At 36.0% G+C, this 19,751-nt stretch overlaps 1 protein-coding gene and 1 long non-coding RNA gene across 3 annotated transcripts in view; one reads left to right on the forward strand and one right to left on the reverse strand.

Annotated features, from left to right (window-relative positions):
• Window positions 1-19,751, reverse strand: part of LOC143234161 (uncharacterized) — a 177,507-nt gene that overhangs the window by 88,813 nt on the left and 68,943 nt on the right. The gene's annotated exons all lie outside the window — the stretch shown is intronic.
• LOC143235594 (uncharacterized) overlaps window positions 1-19,751 on the forward strand; it is a 29,316-nt gene that overhangs the window by 5,741 nt on the left and 3,824 nt on the right. Inside the window, exon 2 of the long non-coding RNA XR_013019335.1 lies at window positions 11,594-11,774. This is a non-coding gene — a long non-coding RNA (uncharacterized LOC143235594). The remainder of the gene's footprint in view (window positions 1-11,593; window positions 11,775-19,751) is intronic.

The raw sequence follows: 19,751 nt of genomic DNA on the forward strand, positions 1-19,751 counted from the left end.
AAGAAACTTAATAAAGCTTATGTATGTTACTAACTAAAAGAAGAAATACCAAATGTATCAAAAGATTTGGTACATCTACATACCTTCTGAGTGATTACCGTGAAGTAGGAATTTGAAAATTAGGAACAAGCACAGAGTTTTCACCAAACATCTAAAACGACAACCAAATTTGGGAATGCTAATGAAACATAAAAACAATGAAACAAAACCGGGTCACAAAACATAGTCCAATGGAAATCATAATAAAACTTGTATCTTAGTAGTTGGTATTCCAGACCCGATAATGATAACACGCCTATTTAAACAGCTTTGTGAAATGTAAAATGACTTGGTCAACGTATATTATTAATCAAAGAGTTACAGAAGTAATTTACCCTCCTAATTTCGACAATGTAGGTTTAAAATACAAATTTAATTTTGAACAAAGAACATAAAATTATCTATTCTATACGAACTCCACGGTGATAACTTTCCTACCAATAGGTCTGTCTCATGGGTCCTTCATATGTAGGTCATGAGATAAGTATGAGAAACAAATTGATTGGTATATTTTTTAATGAAAAATCGTCTTTTGTGTTTAAATACGTGAATTGTACCTTAAGTTAATGGTAAAGGACGTTACGGTTAGGTACTGTAGGTCCATACGTGTGAAAAACACATACACCACGTACCGAAATTTCCTTCTTGCCACTTGTCTGAGATGATTTTACGAACAACTAATCATGAGCCTACTTTTTCTTAGAACAACAACCAAAACTGTGCGTGCAAGTGAACAAATAGACAGAAACGAAGTAGAATCCACTAATATTGTCAACTGAGAAGCTAATTACAGGAATATACGTTCTAAGAACAATAAGTTCTCTAACTTATCCGTTAGGTTTCTCGATAACTACTGGCATCTAGCCAGCTTCTTAGAAATTAAAGGTTTCCAATAAACTATCAGACGCAGCAACAGGCCAATTTAGCCAAGCGTGACCGACTTTTGCCTAAGAAGATAAGTGATGGAAAAGTTCAATTGGCTCGAGTTGTAGTAATAATATTTGTGTTTTCTGGTTTGAAAAATCGAAGGATTTATACACATAAACTGTTTGTTCAGTCTGACTTGTTCTTTTGATTTTTTACGATTACTAGACTGTAGACTGAGCTCTGCGGAACATAACTTGTCGAGTTCACATATCAAGACTGATTGGTCAATCTGTTTTTTTTCGTGATTTTGTACGATCACAATATCGTGTTCGGTGCGTTAAAACTCTGCGGAACACAACTTGTTATATATTTTCTAAATGTTCAAATGTCAAAATGATTGGCCAGTTTTTCTGGTTTATTTTTCTTCTTTTTTCACGATCAGTAGATTGTGTTCTGAAGCTCTACGGAACATAACTTGATATACTTTACATGTGTTTATATACCAAGTAAGATCAGAAGATGATGTTCTGTGCATTTTAAAACAATGGTCAAGTCATACTCGAAGGTTTTTGAATATTCGGTTTGGGATTTATAGCAATTGAATGACCTGTGTCGGTACAATAATTAGAGATACGTATTTTGTTTCGTCTTGTATAGTGAAAGGGTTATTGAATGGGATATACTAACAGACACTTTTTATATACTGACCTGAAAGTGCTTATAAGTATATGATTTTGTTATTTTTAGGATCAATATTAGCGTATGATTTGCGGAAGAAATTCATAGGTAAATATTCTCATTCAGTTTATTTTTGTCTATTCTTGATACTGAGTGCTGTTACAGGCGACAATACAGAAATACTTATTATGATGTAATATGTAAACCCCACCGTTAACAGTTCCCCACTGGTACAGCGGTAAATCTACGGATCTACAACTCTGAAATTAGGGGTTCGATTCCCCTCGGTTGCCTGAGCAGATAGCCCGATGTGACTTTGCTATAAGGAAACACACACAGACACACCACCATTAATGAGCGAAACAAAAACAAGTGGGTAGTTTAAAGGCCAATAGACGTATTGTATGATAAAGAGGGAATTACCCTGATGATGTATAGAGATCCTGATATTCATATATCACAACAAAAAATGTATCTATTCTGGAGAATAAAACCTGGATTGACGATATATTGCACAAGCAACTTATCCTGGATACTAAGAGACACAGTGGGTGAGTGGGTGGGTTTGGCGTTTTATGGCGCAAAGCAACTAGGCTGTTTGCGCCAGAGACACAGTGACATATCAGAATGAAAAAATGTTTATCCTGGATACAAAGAGGGTCGCGGGCTCGAATCCCCGTCACACCAAACATGCTCTCCCTTTCAGCCATGGGTACGTTATAACATGACGGTCAATCCACTATTCGTTGATAAAAGAGTAGCCCAAGAGTTGGCGATGGGTGGGAATGACTAGCTGTCTTCCCTCTAGTCTTACACTGTTAAATTAGGGACGGCTAGCACAGATAACCCTCGTGTAGCTTTGCGCGAAATTCAAAACAAACAAGCAAGAAGATATTCTCTTCCCGCTAAATATATTAACTGATTTATTATTTGTTATTTCGAATTGTTACCAAATAAATTAATGTCGTTTTCAATGAACGCACGTATTCACACACACCTAATTTATTTAATAAAAATTAACATAAACTCTTTAGCTTCACAAATGTGCTACTTCTGACTTGTATATTATTTTTAGAATAAAATCCGTTTCAGTGTGAATAGATTAAAACATATTTTACATCCGCCCATACCTACACTTCTTTGACTGTGTTTTTGTCTTTGGTTTGTAGATGAACCTACAACGGGGACCGCAACCTTTCGTGCATATACCTAAGTTAAGATTAATCTATAACCTACAACCGACATGAAGAACGGAAATCAAGAGACAAATACACTAGAACGTGATCGGGTGATTACGAGCACGACAGTGTCCGAGTCACTTTCACTGGTACAGAACCACAGCGCCGTTCTGCATGACAAGCTACGATCGTTTCCATAAAAATCGACTTTTACATTGTCCAGAATTGATGGCGGATCACCATCAGCAATCGTTTCGGTTTGGTCTTAACGATGGGCGCGTTCCCGCCCTCACTATATATAGATAAAATACACTACACTTTTTCCCCATAAAAAGGTGGGGGTGAAAGTATCTTTGGCTGTAGTAAAAAAAGAAAAGCCCCTTTTAGCTGTGACTGTGTTTGTCAATTACGTTTCAGTTCCTTTTGAAATCTGACAGCATTCTTTTGTTTTTGTTCGCTGCTTTTGAAACACCACCCAGAATGTCAAAGTGCTCAGAAACGCAGCATTTAAGATTTCTTGTGAGACTGACCAAACTGTAACAGACAGACACAGAAAGATCTAAACGTAGGAGTAGCGGGCATTTATTAAGTATAAGGACAAATAAACACGTAACATGAAAATCTTAGGCACAACGAGAATAACATACGTTACAGCTTAAGAACAGTGTAAAACAAACCACCAATAACATTACATTTCAATGCGAGTAAAAATAAATAATCAATACTTGTGACAATAACATAGCACTTGGTCAATCTGTATAAAACGTTAGTGTTTTAGGTTTGACCGTATTTTAAAATTCATAACTTCAGCACTAAAACCTACTTCAAGAATCCTTATGACCTTAGTTAGGAGAATACGTACCATCATTCATTTCGCAAGTTCCAGTTCATTTGCATATTGACATTAAAAAAACAAAACATTTTAGCTTTCCAGTTCGATAAACTAATACGACTGTGACTCAGCTGTAAGCTTGAATAGTTATAATGCTAAAATTCAGAGCTCCATAACCCATTGTTCAGCTTTGTGCTTAAATAAGTAAACATATACCATAAAAACATCTATTTGTTTGCTAAGTATGATGACATTTTGTAAATATTAAGGAAAACCCAATTGAACAGGTTTCACTTCCCCAAACGTACACTTTCGTACAGATATAATTTCACCAAATTTATTTTATGAATTCTTTACATTGAACATTGTTACAGGCAAAAACATGAAAGTTTGTAGATCCCACCGTAAGCGACAGAAGTAAAGATAAGTCGGTGTTATTATACCTGTTTTTCTTCGAAGTGGTTTGGTTTGTTTTGTATTTAATTTTGCGCAAAGCTACACGAGAGCTATCTGCGCTAGCAGTCTTTAATTTAGCAGTGTAAGACTAAAGGGAAGGCAGCTAGTCATCACCAACCACCGCCAACTCTTGGGCTACTCTTTTACCAACGGACAGTGGGATTGACCGTAACATTATAACTCCCACACGAGTCGAGTGCTGTAACCATCTGGCCATGTCAGGTCTTCGTCGAAGTGAATCTATATTATCGATCAACAAAATTATCGTTAAGTTGGTACGCATCACAATATTACCCATGTTCGTTCACGGTCTTTTGGTTTGTACCTGCAAGTAGTTTATATATATCTATTGAGATATATGTATATAAAAACTTTGAGTTTATTCGTAACAAGATTAATGCCACGAAAAATATCTTGATTTATTAAACGTTTTTATTTGGTTCTTTCATCCGATAAATCAACTAAAGTACTGGTTTATTAGGTAGTTGGCGTTCTTTAACGAATATCATATACTATTAGAGGAATGTTTTTTTAAGCGCAAGGTTACGACACTGATACTCGTAACCAAAATAGCAACGACGATACGTTTTGTTATTAAGAAGTGTAAAAGATTCGTTTTCTAAAGTTCTATTATACATTCAGTACGATGCGAAGGTATTACGAAAAAGTTAAATATTATATTTCAGGCTACTTTCAAAGAACAGTGGAAGGTAAATCACAGATGAAACATCAAAATGTAATTAATCTTCACGTGTAGCAACTCACTAGAAGTACTGAAGTTCAGAAAACAGTTAATAAATAGTGTATCCTCCCTTTGTTTTAATAATTACAGACAGTCTTTCAGGCATTGTTGCAACATACTTAATCAAAGTGTCCTTTGGAATTTTACTACAAATGTATCTAATACACTCCCATAAAGGTTCTTTGGAAGTCACTTGTAAGTGGTCAAGTTTTTGATCTATGAAACCTTATATCTGCTCAAATGGGTTGAGATAGGGGCTCTTTGGGGGTCAGTGCATCATTAGAATGACTCCAGTAGCTACTTTCTTAGCTAAGTAACTTCTGTATTATCTATTTGGTAATAGAATCCTTTACTAATAATACGGAAACCTCTGGGTATACCATGACGGATCAACATCTGATGTTTCGTGCGCTGATTCATTATTCTCTCTATTTTACAAATATCTCCTGCTTCAGAAAAACACCTTTAAACTATCACACTGCCTCCCTCATGCTTCATGGTAGACGCGATGCATTTCTTCTACTGGACGTACAATCTTCACATTGAATCAACTATTTCAAAATTGACTTATTTGTCCACTACACCCTTTTTCAACAACAGTTTTTGTACTTTTTAGCAAATCTCAGTCTCTTGACAATATTTGGAGATCGAAGTAAAAGTTTTAAAACTGCTACACGACCAAACTTAATACATAATGTTAAAACACTGTTTATATCAAAGTGTATTCGTACAGTGTTATTAAATTAATTTCTGCTAAAATATATCGGTAACATATGCTAGCTTCTTGCTAACATTTTTCTATATAATTAAGACACTGCATGGGTTACCATGACAGTTATTTCAGACCCTAAATTTGATCAGTATGTTCATTCAAGTAGATCCCTTATGATATGCCCTTGATAAAAGTTTATGGGAATTCTAGAGTGATAAGTATTCTAAACCTCGTTTATTCAACAGCCAATACGGATCAGTTAAGCATTACCGTAGTGTTAAAATGTACATTCTATGATATTACGGAAGAATTAGCATAATTAGAAAGAATGACACTTGTTTTAGCACTTTTACACAATACTGTATTTTGTTTATAAATCACCTTACATTGTCAATTGTCTATCCTTTGCCACATCCGCATTTTACCATCTCGTTGTTAGTAGCAGGTTGTCTTATCCTTCATCACAGCTGTACTAATTACACTAAAGCACAGTACAGTATCACAGCAAGTATCTATTTTTTTCAAGTACAATATATTTTTCTTCAATTTGTCTGCAATACTTTGTTTTAAAGCAGCTTGTGTACTTGTGGTCCATGATTTTCACAATGACGAGACGCTTGTGTGTTATTCGGTGTTCAACCGAATATAAGACACTTAACTATTTTGGTTGTGGAAAGTTTTCCCTGGGTTATCAGTCTATGAATTTTAGCAACGGTAGCTGCAGTTCTGGTACTAAAGTGGTTTTACATTCTGATACAACTTTACAGTGTATTGATTTTCATTTATCGATACTATCCACTATCGGTGCTCTCTGACCTTACACCAAAACTTTATTATCACGCCAAAAGAATACCTTTCCTTCGATACCGTTGTGACCTTCCCTCCACCCATAAGTGTAATCTTTGAGGCGTTGCATTGTCAAGCGGTCGGGAATTTACCATGATCTAACTCTATGACTTTAATCACGCTACAAAGAAGGCATTGACAGAATTTGCATCAGAACGTACACGCAAATCGAGACGCAAATAACAAACCGAAATTTTTTCTTACAGTTTGCATTTAATGCAGATTTTTTCCCACTTTCTCAGTTTCTAAGCACGTGCAAGGAATAAAGATTTAAGTTCCGTTCGAAACCTTTCCAATAATAACAATTTTTGGTCCTCTTACAGCTTGATATATTTACTATAGTAGAATAAGTTTGATTTTTTTTTCATTTCGAGCAAAGCTACACGAGGGCTATCTGCGCTAGCAGTCTTTAATTTAGCAGTGTAAGACTAGAGGGAAGGCAGCTAGTCATCACCACCCACCGCCAATTGTTGGACTACTCTTTTACCAACGAATAGTGGAATTGACCGCCACATAACGCCCCCACAGCTAAATGGGCGAGCATGTTTGGTACAATGGGGATTCGAACCTCTGACCTTCAGATTACGAATCGAGTGCCTTAGCCACCTGGCCATGCCTGGGGCCTTGTAGATTAAGATTTTCAGTAGTAATTGTTCAGTGAAGTTATTAACGTGTATGGTGTAGTTGTAAACGTTTGCTTATTACTGATTATTAAATTCAACTTATGTTGTTTATATGCTTATATAGTCGATTAAAGCAAAATAAATCGTGCAACGACCTCTGGTGCGTACAAAGTACAAATGATTATATACATCTTCTGCCTTAATGTTCCGTCTCTCAGATTCTCTGTGTTTTACATGCTATTCCTGAGAATGATGCCATTATTACATTTTTATTTCTAAATAATAATTGCATTTATCTACTTATTGGTACATGAGAGGAAAGCAAACCTTGGTATTACGAGAGCGAGAGATTAAAGGACAGAGAACACCACGACAACCTTCCTATCTAGTGTTTAGGAAATCAATTTCACTGCAGAATATTTAAACTCTTGAGATGTTATATACAAATTGCTAACATTAAAACTAGTTTAGTGGCAGATGATAACGAATAGAATCTTTTGTGATGGCCGATGAGCTATTGGAGCGAAACAAGCGAGATATCAGCCAGAGATTTACAAAATGGCGTTTAGCGACCGCAGAGTTTCATAAATAATTACCTCATTTGCAAGCAGCAGGTCTTATGCACGAGTCAAAGAGCGTGACATTGGCACGCAGCAAGAGGAATAGAGGGCGAACCAGTCATGCTGATCTATCTCTTTCGGCCAAACCTGCCTCTATCATCACAAGGCCTCCTGTCATTATGTCGAGTTTCATTTCTCAACCTGCTTTGCACAGTGACACGCGAGCGAGCTCAAACCGCCATGCCGCACGTGTAAAGTCCTCCTCGCCGTTGACGTCACGTGTTTCCTCTTGGGGCAGGTAGGAGAAAAAGCCCGAGTCGGCCTACCGTAGCCACCCGACCGTCACTAATGCTTCCAAGCGTCTAGAGCTTGCATATTCATAAACACATCTGTATCATTCCGCTCTAAGCCGCAGTGAAACACTCCAATCTCGAGATTTATATCTGTTACAAAACTCGTCGCAAAATGTAGAAGATCCTTTCCGTCGACAAGCCCCTCCGTGATAAGGTTTCATGCAGTACATACTTCCTTGGGTAATTAAGTAGGATGTTGTCATTAATTCGTTCACAGCACCTGTTTAGACAGGAAATATCCATTGGTTCGTTGACTTTTGTACATATAAATTTATCTAAATAGAAAGTAGGGTTCACCATATTTTGGTTATATTTAATACGAGTGCTGCAGAAAGCTTTTGACTTTGTAGTTTGCTCTTAACAAAACCTTGAGAGGTTCTATGTTCAACAGTGTACCTGAGTAAGTAAAGAAAACACTATTTTCAAACTCTACGCATTTGAACTTAATCATTTTATAGAGTTAATTGGTTCGCTAACTCATGCTACAGTTAGATAGGTTCCAAACTTATGCTACAGATTTTATATATTTGATTATAAATAATCTGCGATTCTTCTGAATGTAAAAAAAACACACAACTGTTTACACTGCATGCTGTGTTACTGACACTTATAGGGATCGCAAAACCCCTTGCAAAATAACTTTATAGCGTTACACAATTGTAATGCAAAAAAATAAAAAAAATATATAAATGTGTGTTTCCTAATAGCAAAGCCACATCGGGCTATCTACTGTGTCCACCGAGGGGAATCGAGCCCCTGATTTTAGCGTTGTAAGTCCGTAGACTTACTACTGTTCCAACAGGGGGGATCAATAAATAAATAAAAAACGAAAGAAGTCTTATATAGTTTCCTGTAATCACAGGTTTAAGTCCAGTTGAGATAGAAATTTTACGGTAAGTCATTGCTTACATTGCAGTTCAAGAGTTGAATTTTATTAGTAAGAAGTAAGAAGGTAGGTTGAATTTTAGTAAAGTAAGAAGTAAGATTTATTGGTGTCGTTCTTTTAATTTCTGATGTGCAAAGATTTTACCTCGGAGATAAAATCTCTTCAGATGCCTTTTAATGTGTGATTAATATGGTATTAAAGCTTATGGTTAAGTTGCAGGAAGAAGAGAATCCTGCAACTATCTAGATTATCATACTGTCCAGATGATAAACTGTCCAATTGACTAGAATCTGATGGTTATGACGAACAGTAACACGTCGCTGCCTCTTGTGTGATAGCACTATTTATCACCGTTGATATTCATTGGGTCTCTGCTCCTCTAGGGCAGGGAAGCGTGAAATACAGCTAGAATGGCCAGCGTACAAACCAATCAGAACGCTCACCTTGGTTCTCGTTTCGTCTCGAAGAGGCTGCGATTATTATTACACAACTCACTGTGACAGATTCTTCAAAGAACACTTTTATGAATAAATGAGCATTAGTAATTCGGACTACGAGTACGTAGGGGTGAATAAAATGAATTAATGCGTAATATAAAATGCGTTTGCAAATATTTTAATGATAGCCTTCTAAATTCTCACTGAAGCTGCTTGCGACTCCATGAAAGTATTATTAAATCCAGGCCGAAGTTACTCAATACATATTACGTCAATGATGTATTAAAACTTTCTACAAAGTGTCCGCAAACATTCTGTTATGTTCTTTCAGTGCCCAAGTAGTTAACGTGCCGGACTATTAATTCGAGAGTTAAAACTTTACGTCCCGTATTCTTCCACTTAGGAGCTGTGAATGCGTTATAAGAGTGACTGTCAAGTCTCAGTATTCAGTTAGAGGAGCTAAATAGTTGGTGTGGGTGCTGTTGAACAGCTTTACTATTCATCATCTCAAAATTATAAACGTCGAGTTTTTATTATGTAAATAAAAACGATCAATATTTGAATATCAAAAACTAGTAAATATATATATTTCAAGCTACGCCTGTGTTCGTCAAGAATCGATTAGTTCGTACAACCCCTCTCGTGGGTCTCCAGTGCAATATTTTTATCGATTTTTAACACAAATTATTCTGTAATAAATTCCTTTAAGAAATGTTAGCCTTGCCAAGTAAAAATACAAAACTGTGTTTGAAATGTTCAGATATTTATTATATTACTTTGGTAAAAAAGTTGATGAGGATCCAAAAATCCTGATATTTGGTGTTAGGAACGACTTGAAAACACTTTGCTAGAAGTTGTTGGAGTATAAAAACAGACATAAACTTTACCCCAGTCTGATATGTAGTCTCATATGAGGTAGCCGTTACTCAAAAGTTAGACGCTACATGGAGTTACACGAAAAGCAACGAACTGTATCGCCACAAATGTAGAGATGTGGGTCGCACTTGTGTCTGACCCAAAAGAAATGTTTACTGTAAACCACAGTGTAAAGTCTATGGAAATACAATTAGAGATAAATACAGGCGATGGTACAGATTAGTAAAATATCGAATTTTCCTCAGGATTGTTTTTCGGTTGATCACTTACGATACAAACTTTTAACTTGTATAGTACATTAGATAATTATTTTGATACTTGTTTATAACATGTTTTCACAGTTGCTAAGAAAATCAGAGTATAAAACCGTCACAAATTCTTTGAAAACTAAATTAGGTTACACGCATAAAAATATAAGCCTTGAAACATGACAACATTGTAACGTAAAAATAAATACATCACATTAACTGTTTTGATTTATTGTTTATCATTTATTTGTTCATTCTTAGTTGTTTGAATCTTGTATTTTGGGGTTTCTGCTGCACAAACAAGAACGAAACTACATGACTGAGTAAATGTGTGAAATACATTTTCTTCTCGAAAATAAACAATAGAACAAGTGCCACTCAGTTAGTGTATTTGAAAACAACTATTGTTTTGTATAATATGACCTATATAGCGAAACTGTAAGCGGAATCATAATTTAACATGAATTCGTAAATCACACTTTTTCTACCCCTTGAAATGAATAAATTAATTAATTTTTTGTCGCTAATGTGTATTTAATTTTATAGGTAGATTGTACAACATCTACTTAAATGGCTGCATACAATTTTCTCTTTAATACATTTATTCATCAGTGATCTGTATCCTGACAGAGAAAGGGCTTGTTGAGTGTGACACGAGACATGTCATTTAATTTAAATAATAACCGAAGGTATATAATTAAGAACAGTCTAATAGAATCAATAGAGCAATTAAAAACAAACAAACTTTATTGACCATAACGTTTAGAACAAACGGAGTTGGACGGTACCATTACCAAACGCGTGTAGCTTTTATTAAAAAGAAAGAAAGAAAGAAAAGGCTTAGGAGATCACATTGGAGGTAAACAAAACTTAGGCCTAAGTATAAGCATACACTAGCCTATTTTGATTAGAAGACTTGTCTGAAACATTCGAGTGGAGCTATATGAAGTTTACGTAATAATAACAATAACAAAAACTATCACTGCTACAAAACGTCGGGAATTGCTAAAAGAACCAGAAACAATGATTTGGAAAATGTTTATCTAAATCGCGTGATTTAAATGCAATTTTGAAACGAATTCTAATAAATTATTATGCCACACTTGACACGCAACCTTAAAATCGATGTATTCCACTGTTCAACCTCTAGACCTCACGTGGCGCCATCGATAGGTAGGGCAGGGCCTGTGTCAGTTAAGCTACGTATACTCCGTTTTCCTGGAAATGGGCTCTTAAACTATTTGATATCGTTCTTTTCAGTATGTCTCTCTGCACCTGACGACTATAGTGTAGGACTGAAACCATAACAACGAGCTGCGTGACACACTGCCTGTACAAGATATGTAAACAGCTTACTAAGTTTGATTGATGACAAGGCCCACAGACGTGACCACAGTATTGAAAGAGCGACCTCTTTATTGGAGTTCCCGCTATCTTTAAAGTAATATTATTTCAGTTTCATTATTGTTTGTTTGTTTACAGACCACCGTTTTCTTCTCTTTTCTACTCAACAATACTGATGCAGTTTAACATGACAGCAGCTCTATAGGTAGTGTGTTGTATGGAACGTTCTAGTGGCTTGAATATTTGTTTGGTTTATTGATACCAATATCTCATTTTAAAACGCATAAGTCAAATAAAACTGATTTGGAATATGACACTATGATATTTTTACGTTTATACATTGTACTTAGAATATAAGTTAATATCAATTTGTTATATGACTGTACGAAGTTGACGAAACAGCTTGTATTTCTTGTATGTTTGTATCCATCGAACATGTTAGGAAGGAACTATTGTATCTAATGGATGAGCATAGCGAGGTCATAGCCGTGAAAACTACAACTGTATAGAAGCAACGAAGCAACTTCCATTCGTTGTATGATTGTATCCTTTAAACGTGTATAGAATGAACTGTCGTATCTAACGAATGACTATTATGGCTACGAAAATAGCTACCATGATAACGTTGAACGTAAAAACTGACCTTTATAACGTTTAAAAACTACGTATAAGATAGTGAAGATTGTGCAAATTATAACCTTTTAAGTCAACATAAAATTACTTGTAATTACGCAGGTTAAATACTTATCTTATCTATTTCGGTAAATTCCTCCCAGTTCTATTAAACTACGGCTAAGATGCAAAATTCGGTAAGCCTGACAATGTAAGCCATTCTCTCCAGATTCACTATAACACTTGTTTTGTTTTCTAACCCTCAAGCAAAGCTACACGAGGGCTATCTGCGATAACTGTCCCTAATTTAGCATTGTAAGACTAGAGTGAAGGCAGCTAGTCATCACCACCCACCACCAAGTCTTGTGCTAATCTTTTACCAACGAATAGTGAGACTGACAGTCATATTGTAACGCCCTCAAGGGTGAGCATGTTTGGTGTGGTGAGAATTCAAACCCGCAACCCTCAGATTACGATAAAGATAAGTAAGTAATTCTACACACGCCTCTTTTTGTTTTATAAGTAATTTTTACAATTAAAACTAATATTTTTATATGATGTACTAAGTAGCATTAGATCAGACACTAATACAGTCATGCCTCTAACATGTAAGTTTCTGTTTCACCTTAAAACATTGCTTCTTAATAGGTCATTATAGTAGTTTCCAGAGTAATTCAGTCATTATTATAGAGAAAAAAGTTTACATCATCGTAACTTTCATTTCAAGCTATGCCATTGGTCAGTTTAACTAAATTCTCTCGAGGAAAAGCTTTCATTTAAAAGCTTTTCATTTAAATGTTTAATTCATTAAAGTGACCAGACTATATGGAGATAAACTTTGCAATTTTTCTTTAAAGTTACAAACGCCTCTCTTAAATACTGTTTTATCAGTTATATGTATTTCAAGTGACTACAAACAATTATGGACATATCGTTTTCAATTCCTTATGTATTTCATGTGTGCAAAGATTTTGTTCTAAATCTTTTTGTATTGAGTACATCAAGTCTGTCTATTTATAATGCACCACCAGGTGGCTAAGTATGCTAGTTTGTGGATCGGAAGGTCAAAGGTTAGAGTCCATGATGTACGCTTTTTGGTACGTCATTAGAGAGAAAGCCAACTTTACTACTAAGTTAACAGTAGCAATGTAGGCGAAGATTATTTGATTGGCCAAGTTTAGTACTGATAAACATGTTTAAAATCTTAGGTCCTCTGACCTGTTCCTCAGTCCAATACGAAATACTGAATACCTCAATATATCGAGTTCATTCTGTATCACTACAAGGTGAAATCAGACCTGATAAGTAAAGTCGTAAATAACGTTTTGTGAGAGATCAGTTTATTGCAAAGAAACTGTATAGTTAGGTGACAATGTAAACAAACAACTAATGACGAAATTATTGTGTGGGTCCTGAACATTATGTATGGCTTCTCCATATATTTTTTCGTTAATAAATATGAATGATTGTTCGTATGGTTTTTGAATTTCGCGCAAAGCTATATAAGGGCTATCTGCGCTAACTTTTCTTAATTTAACACTGTCGAGCGCCCTAACCACCTGACCATGCCGGGCCATAATTCTGAATGAAACTTTGACTAACAGCCCAGCATGGCCATATGGTTAATGCGCTTAACTCGTAATCTTCGGGTTCGAATCCCCGTCCAACCAAACATAATCGTCGTTTCGACTGTGAGGGCGTTATAACGTTCGCTCAATCCCACTATTCGTTGTTAAAAGTAGCACAAGAGTCTTACACAGTTAAATTAGGAGCGGCTAGCGCAGATAGCTTCAGTGCAGATTTGCGCGAAATTTATAATAAACAAATAAACACTGATTATCGTGGTTGTACGAAGTAGGAAGGACGAAAGACCATTTGTGAAAATATGACTCATCGTAAATAATAATCAGATGGCTGTTCTATTTACTGGTCTCATCGTAAATAATAATCAGATGGCTGTTCTATTTACTGGTCTATAATTTGGATTCTTTCGAGATCGGGAAAAAGAAACAATAAGTTTTACAAGCAAAGAGTGTGTTTCACAAAGACAAAAATAAATAAATGAAGAAAAACTAGGAGTTTTGCAAGCTGTGCTTTTACTGAAATATCTGGCTGATGACAGTTTCTGATTGGCTAAAAGTCACAACGACTGAGTGTGTGTTCGTTTTGTTCTGTTCACTTGGGTTATAGTCACGTGCAAGTGCATTCAGTTGTCAGAAAACTAAAGAAATACATATATAAACATACAAAAGATTACACGACAATAATTTTTATATGTAAGGGAAAAGGAACGCAACAAAAACATATCATTTTATTTTCTTGGTCTGGGGTTGGGTGACGTGTTTCACGGCTACTTTTTGGAATCTGAGGAAACTTTTTAATTTCTGTATTAGTTCCGGTTTTAAACTTCGCATCCTAGGCTTTTTTTTGCTTTTCCTATACGAAATAGTCAACATAGGGAATGCAACGCCATTTTCAGAACACAAGATTTACATATATCACCTGATTGGTCTGTTTGTATTAACCTGTCTTAATTATTCAATTTCATTTACGCTGAATTGTATATATATTTAGTCGAAATGCTTATTTTACACATGCGATGCTTTCAAAAGGTGGTTAAATTTGGCGCACGATATATCCTTATATTTCTTATTGAATCTCATGTACAGAAAAATATTTCCTGTTTTAGTGCATGTTACATTATAGTTTATATGTACGCATACACTGTAGAGAGATCTAAGAATAATCGCTATTTGCAATATCATAGCTATGACAAAACCGCTTTTATTATATAATGTTGATCACTTTCTCAGTTAACTTTTATAGAAATTCGACATCTGATGAGCAATCTGAAATGCTAACTTATAGTCTTTCGTAATGAACGCAAATAAATACATTCAAAAGTTAACATCTCATCAGATACAAACAAATTTAAACTAATAAACACAACTCCAACAAAAACAAATGAAAACCAATTAAGCAAAATACTACTAGAAATGAAATAAACCAACACAATCTTAGAAAACCTTTATTCTTACCTACGAAAGACCGACTCACGCACAGCACAACTATACGGCACCCTCAAACTTCACAAACTCGATTGTCCACTACGACTCATAATGTCGACCTAAGAATCATTTAACTACAATCTCGGTAAATATACAGCGTGGGTATTTTCTAAATATGTTACATCAGCCGGCTCCTTTTTCAAAGACTCTTTTAACTTCAAATATATTCTTAATTAACTAAATAATAAAGCCTTAATGACTAGTTTGATGTAATCTCCCTCTTAAGACATGTGCTCGACAAAGGTGAGTTACAAACTTTCTCTTTGTTAATCTGAAGATGACCTGGGAAGGTCAAAACGTTGTTCTCTGCTTTATCAATAAAAGTGTTAATACCCATACCAGCCATTCGGAGATACGTTTTGTAGTCATTTAGACTAGACTCCTTAATAAAAACTTTGAAGATATGGCTTTACGTCTTAACAGTTCATGATATGGAGTGTTGTCGCCACGAACAAGTACCGATACTACATGTAACGACCTGAGTAAAGAACTGTTTTCAGGGAAAAGCATTCTTATCCAATACATGCTTGATAGGATTACGTATGCTTAGCGTGAAAAAAACATTCCATTCATATATATTGTTCGGAATTAAGCATAAAGCTACACCATGGGCTATCTGTGCTCTGCCCACCACGGGTATCGAAACCCGGTTTTTAGCGTTGTAAGTCCGCAGACATACCGCTGAGCCACTAGAGGGCGTTCCATTAAGATCAATTCTTATTCAAGAAATGTATCCACAATTTTACTTATAGGAAGGGGAATTGTCACCCATTATAATGAAGTTGAACACCAGCATGTCACAAAATATCTTAGCATGTGGTCCTTCTGTGTGGGCCCGGCATGGCCAAGCGTTTTAAGGTGTGCGACTCGTGATCTGAGAGTCGCGGGTTCACATCCCCGTCGCGCCAAACATCCTCGCCCTTTCAGTCGTGGGGGCGTTATAATCTTACAATCAATTCCACTATTCGTTGGTAAAAGAGTAGCCCAAGAGTAGGCGGTGGGTGCTGCCTTCCCTCTAGTCTTACACTGCTAAATTAGGGACGGCTAACACAGATAGCCCTCGAGTAGCTTTGTGCGAAATTCAAAAACAAACAAACAAACCTTCTCTCTGTGATATCAATTGTATCATTGCATGGGATATATGAGCTGGAAACTATGAATGTTTACTGCTGCTCATATCATACGTTACGTCCCTATATGAAAACAGAGTGGACCTGATCATCAAGATTATCTCTGTTCAAAAAATATTGATCCATATGTTACTGGTTTATTGGCTGGTTTGATTGATCCATATGTTACTGGTTTATTGGCTGGTTTGATTGATCCACATGTTACTGGTTTATTGACTGATTTGTGTCTTGCTGTGAACGAAAGGCATCTTATTTGGCATCTAATTTACTGACCGACCTTATGAAGTCTCTGTCCATTTATGTATTGGCATGCGTACAGTTGCGATTGTGAACAGTTAACTCAAACACGGAGACTGTACCCTACAACAGCTGATAATCAACTGATAATGGTAATTTACATGTACCTTGATTGATAATTTGCCTTCTTCAAGGATCCAAACATATCTTAGGGTGAAAGTAGTTCTACATTCTGAGACACTTGGAGTCAACTTGCAACAGCATGCTGTGATTGGTTGAACGTTCACCCGATGGCTCCTTAGATTAGTAAGACATCCCACATGTCTTCTCTGAACGTAGCCATAACGTTTTAACAACTTATAGCATTTTAACTCCATAATTCACTTCAACGTTCAACCAAGAAAACGTGTTTGACCACGATACATTGAATATATTGAATGAATGCCCAGTTCCTCATTCTTGAAATTACGTAATTTATCACTAGATGTCTAATTTTTGTAATACTAAGTTGAGCGGGAGATTTACATTATTTTGATAAAGGCTTTTTCCATCTTGTCATAGATATACCGTTCAAGTTCGGATTGCCCATGATTTTTTAGAGTAACGTGTGTATCACTCTTTTTGTATACATAGAAACGAGAGAGAGATTAAATTGGATTTATCAGAATACGTGATAAAATTGTAATTAGTCTAAACTCCACTTGATTCTGTACTTTTGGCACGGAGTATTTATAGAACCAATTTACGAAAACCATTTCCGTAAATGCATACATTCTCGCACACGCTTATATACACAGTGTTGTTATCATTATAATTATATGCGCAAAGAAATAACGCGTAAGTGAATAAATGCTCTCACTTTGATTATTGACCAACTGTTAGGAATGCATCGTAAGTTGTTACTATTTTTTTAAACGTTTGAAACGTTTTAATACAAGTCATTTGGAATGCAATAACACAACGGTTTCATATCTCAATTAGGCTTCAAAGCAATTCTGAAATTAATTATTTTCATTTCGGAAGGGCCTGGCATGGCCAAGCGCGTAAGGCGTGCGACTCGTAATCCGAGGGTCGCGGGTTCGCGCCCGCGTCGCGCTAAACATGCTCGCCCTCCCAGCCGTGGGGGCGTATAATGTGACGGTCAATCCCACTATTCGTTGGTAAAAGAGTAGCCCAAGAGTTGGCGGTGGGTGGTGATGACTAGCTGCCTTCCCTCTAGTCTTACACTGCTAAATTAGGGACGGCTAGCACAGATAGCCCTCGAGTAGCTTTGTGCGAAATTCCAAAAGAAACAAACAAACATTTCGGAAGAATCCAAAGTTAGATGGAGAAAGGTGTTTATATAGCACGTTATTGGAGCTTGGCTTTTAGAAACATTTGCATGAGATCTGTATACCAAGTTATTCTTATGCGCTATTCGGATTCTGAATATTCTTTTATTAAATCTTTTATTGATTATAGCTATGCGTTTGTTTTACAATTTTCGCGCGAAGCTAAAGAGATGCCAACACGCGTACACCCATCTCTAATTTTGAACTCATTGACTAGAAGAAAGAGAGCTAGTCAGTAGTGTTAATCGTCAATTTGTGGGCTGTTTGTACGTTTAGTTGTAATTATATTAGAAATTTTGGGGCAAGCTAACCACAGTCTAGGTGTTTCAGATGTTCTTAATTCTTAAGTGATAAACAAGATAGAGAGAAGGCGGCTGGTCAACAACATCCTCCACCAACTCTTGTACTGCTTTTGTTTGACGGAATTGTGGGAACTGTCTCTCAGTCTTAAGTGTACAACGTGCCCCAAGGTGCGGAGCAAGTTTTTGGGGCAACCAGACGCAAGCTATCAATTTTCGAATTTAAGATTCGAATATTATATTAAGTAATATAATTATATTACTTTCTTCATTGTGTACTAACATATGGGTCCGGAAAAGCCAGGAGGTTAAGGCACTCGACTCGTAATGGAAGAGTTTCGGGTTCGAATCCCCGTCACACCAAACATGCTCGCCCTTTCAGCTGTGGGGGCGTTGTAATGGTGCGGTTAATCCCTTTCCTAGCTGCCTTCCCTTTAGTCTTACACTGCTAAATTAGGGATGGCTAGCGCAGATAGCCCTCGTGTAGCTGTGTGCGAAATTCAAAAAACAAACAAACAACCTTTCGATACTTAAAAAATTCCCAAAATTTGTAAAATTAAAGGTAAGTAACGAATAAAGTATAAATAAATTAAAAACTAAGTTAAGCATAAATCCACACAGGGAGAGCTATTCGTATTGTTCTCAATGCGAGAACTGAACCACGAATATTAACGTTATAAGTCCTTAAATAACACTTATTTCATAGTTAGCTTAAGTAATAAACTAAATCTTGAAGAAATCATATGATATAGATATATATAAATGTAAATAATGAAATATCTGAGGAATTTTAAAATCTTCTATAGAAATGTTAAGCCTATCTTCTAAGTAAATTTTCATTGAACCTAAAATGAAAACAGTAACATCCTTATTATTTGGAAGGCTCAAATATAACAGTAAAATACTTAGTTTTAGTGTATTTTCAGGACTCGTATACAATATTTACACGCAAATATTCTTTACTTAAACAATATATTTCGATTTTTTTCACCAATATAAAAATGTGTATGTGTGTGTTTTCTTATAGGAAAGCCACATCGGACTATCTGCTGAGCCCACCGATAGGAATCGAACCCCTAATTTTAGAGTTGTAAATTCGTAGACTTACCTCTGTACTAACGCGGGGTGATATAAAAATACATAATTGAAAAAAAAATACACTTTAATAACTGGATTGGTTTGGTTTGGTTTGTTTTGAATTTTCCGCAAAGCTACAGGAGGGCTAACTAGAGGAAAGGCAGTTAGTCATCACCACCCACCGCCAACTCTTAGGATACTCTTAACCAACGAATAGTGGGATTGACCGTAACATTGTAACACCCCCCATGGCTGAAAGGGCGAGCATGTTTGGTATGACGGGTATTCGAACCCGTGACTCAATAAGTCCAGGTGGATGT

The sequence above is a fragment of the Tachypleus tridentatus genome, chromosome 12 (assembly GCF_004210375.1).
Source record: "Tachypleus tridentatus isolate NWPU-2018 chromosome 12, ASM421037v1, whole genome shotgun sequence".
In the NCBI taxonomy this organism is placed as follows: domain Eukaryota; kingdom Metazoa; phylum Arthropoda; class Merostomata; order Xiphosura; family Limulidae; genus Tachypleus; species Tachypleus tridentatus.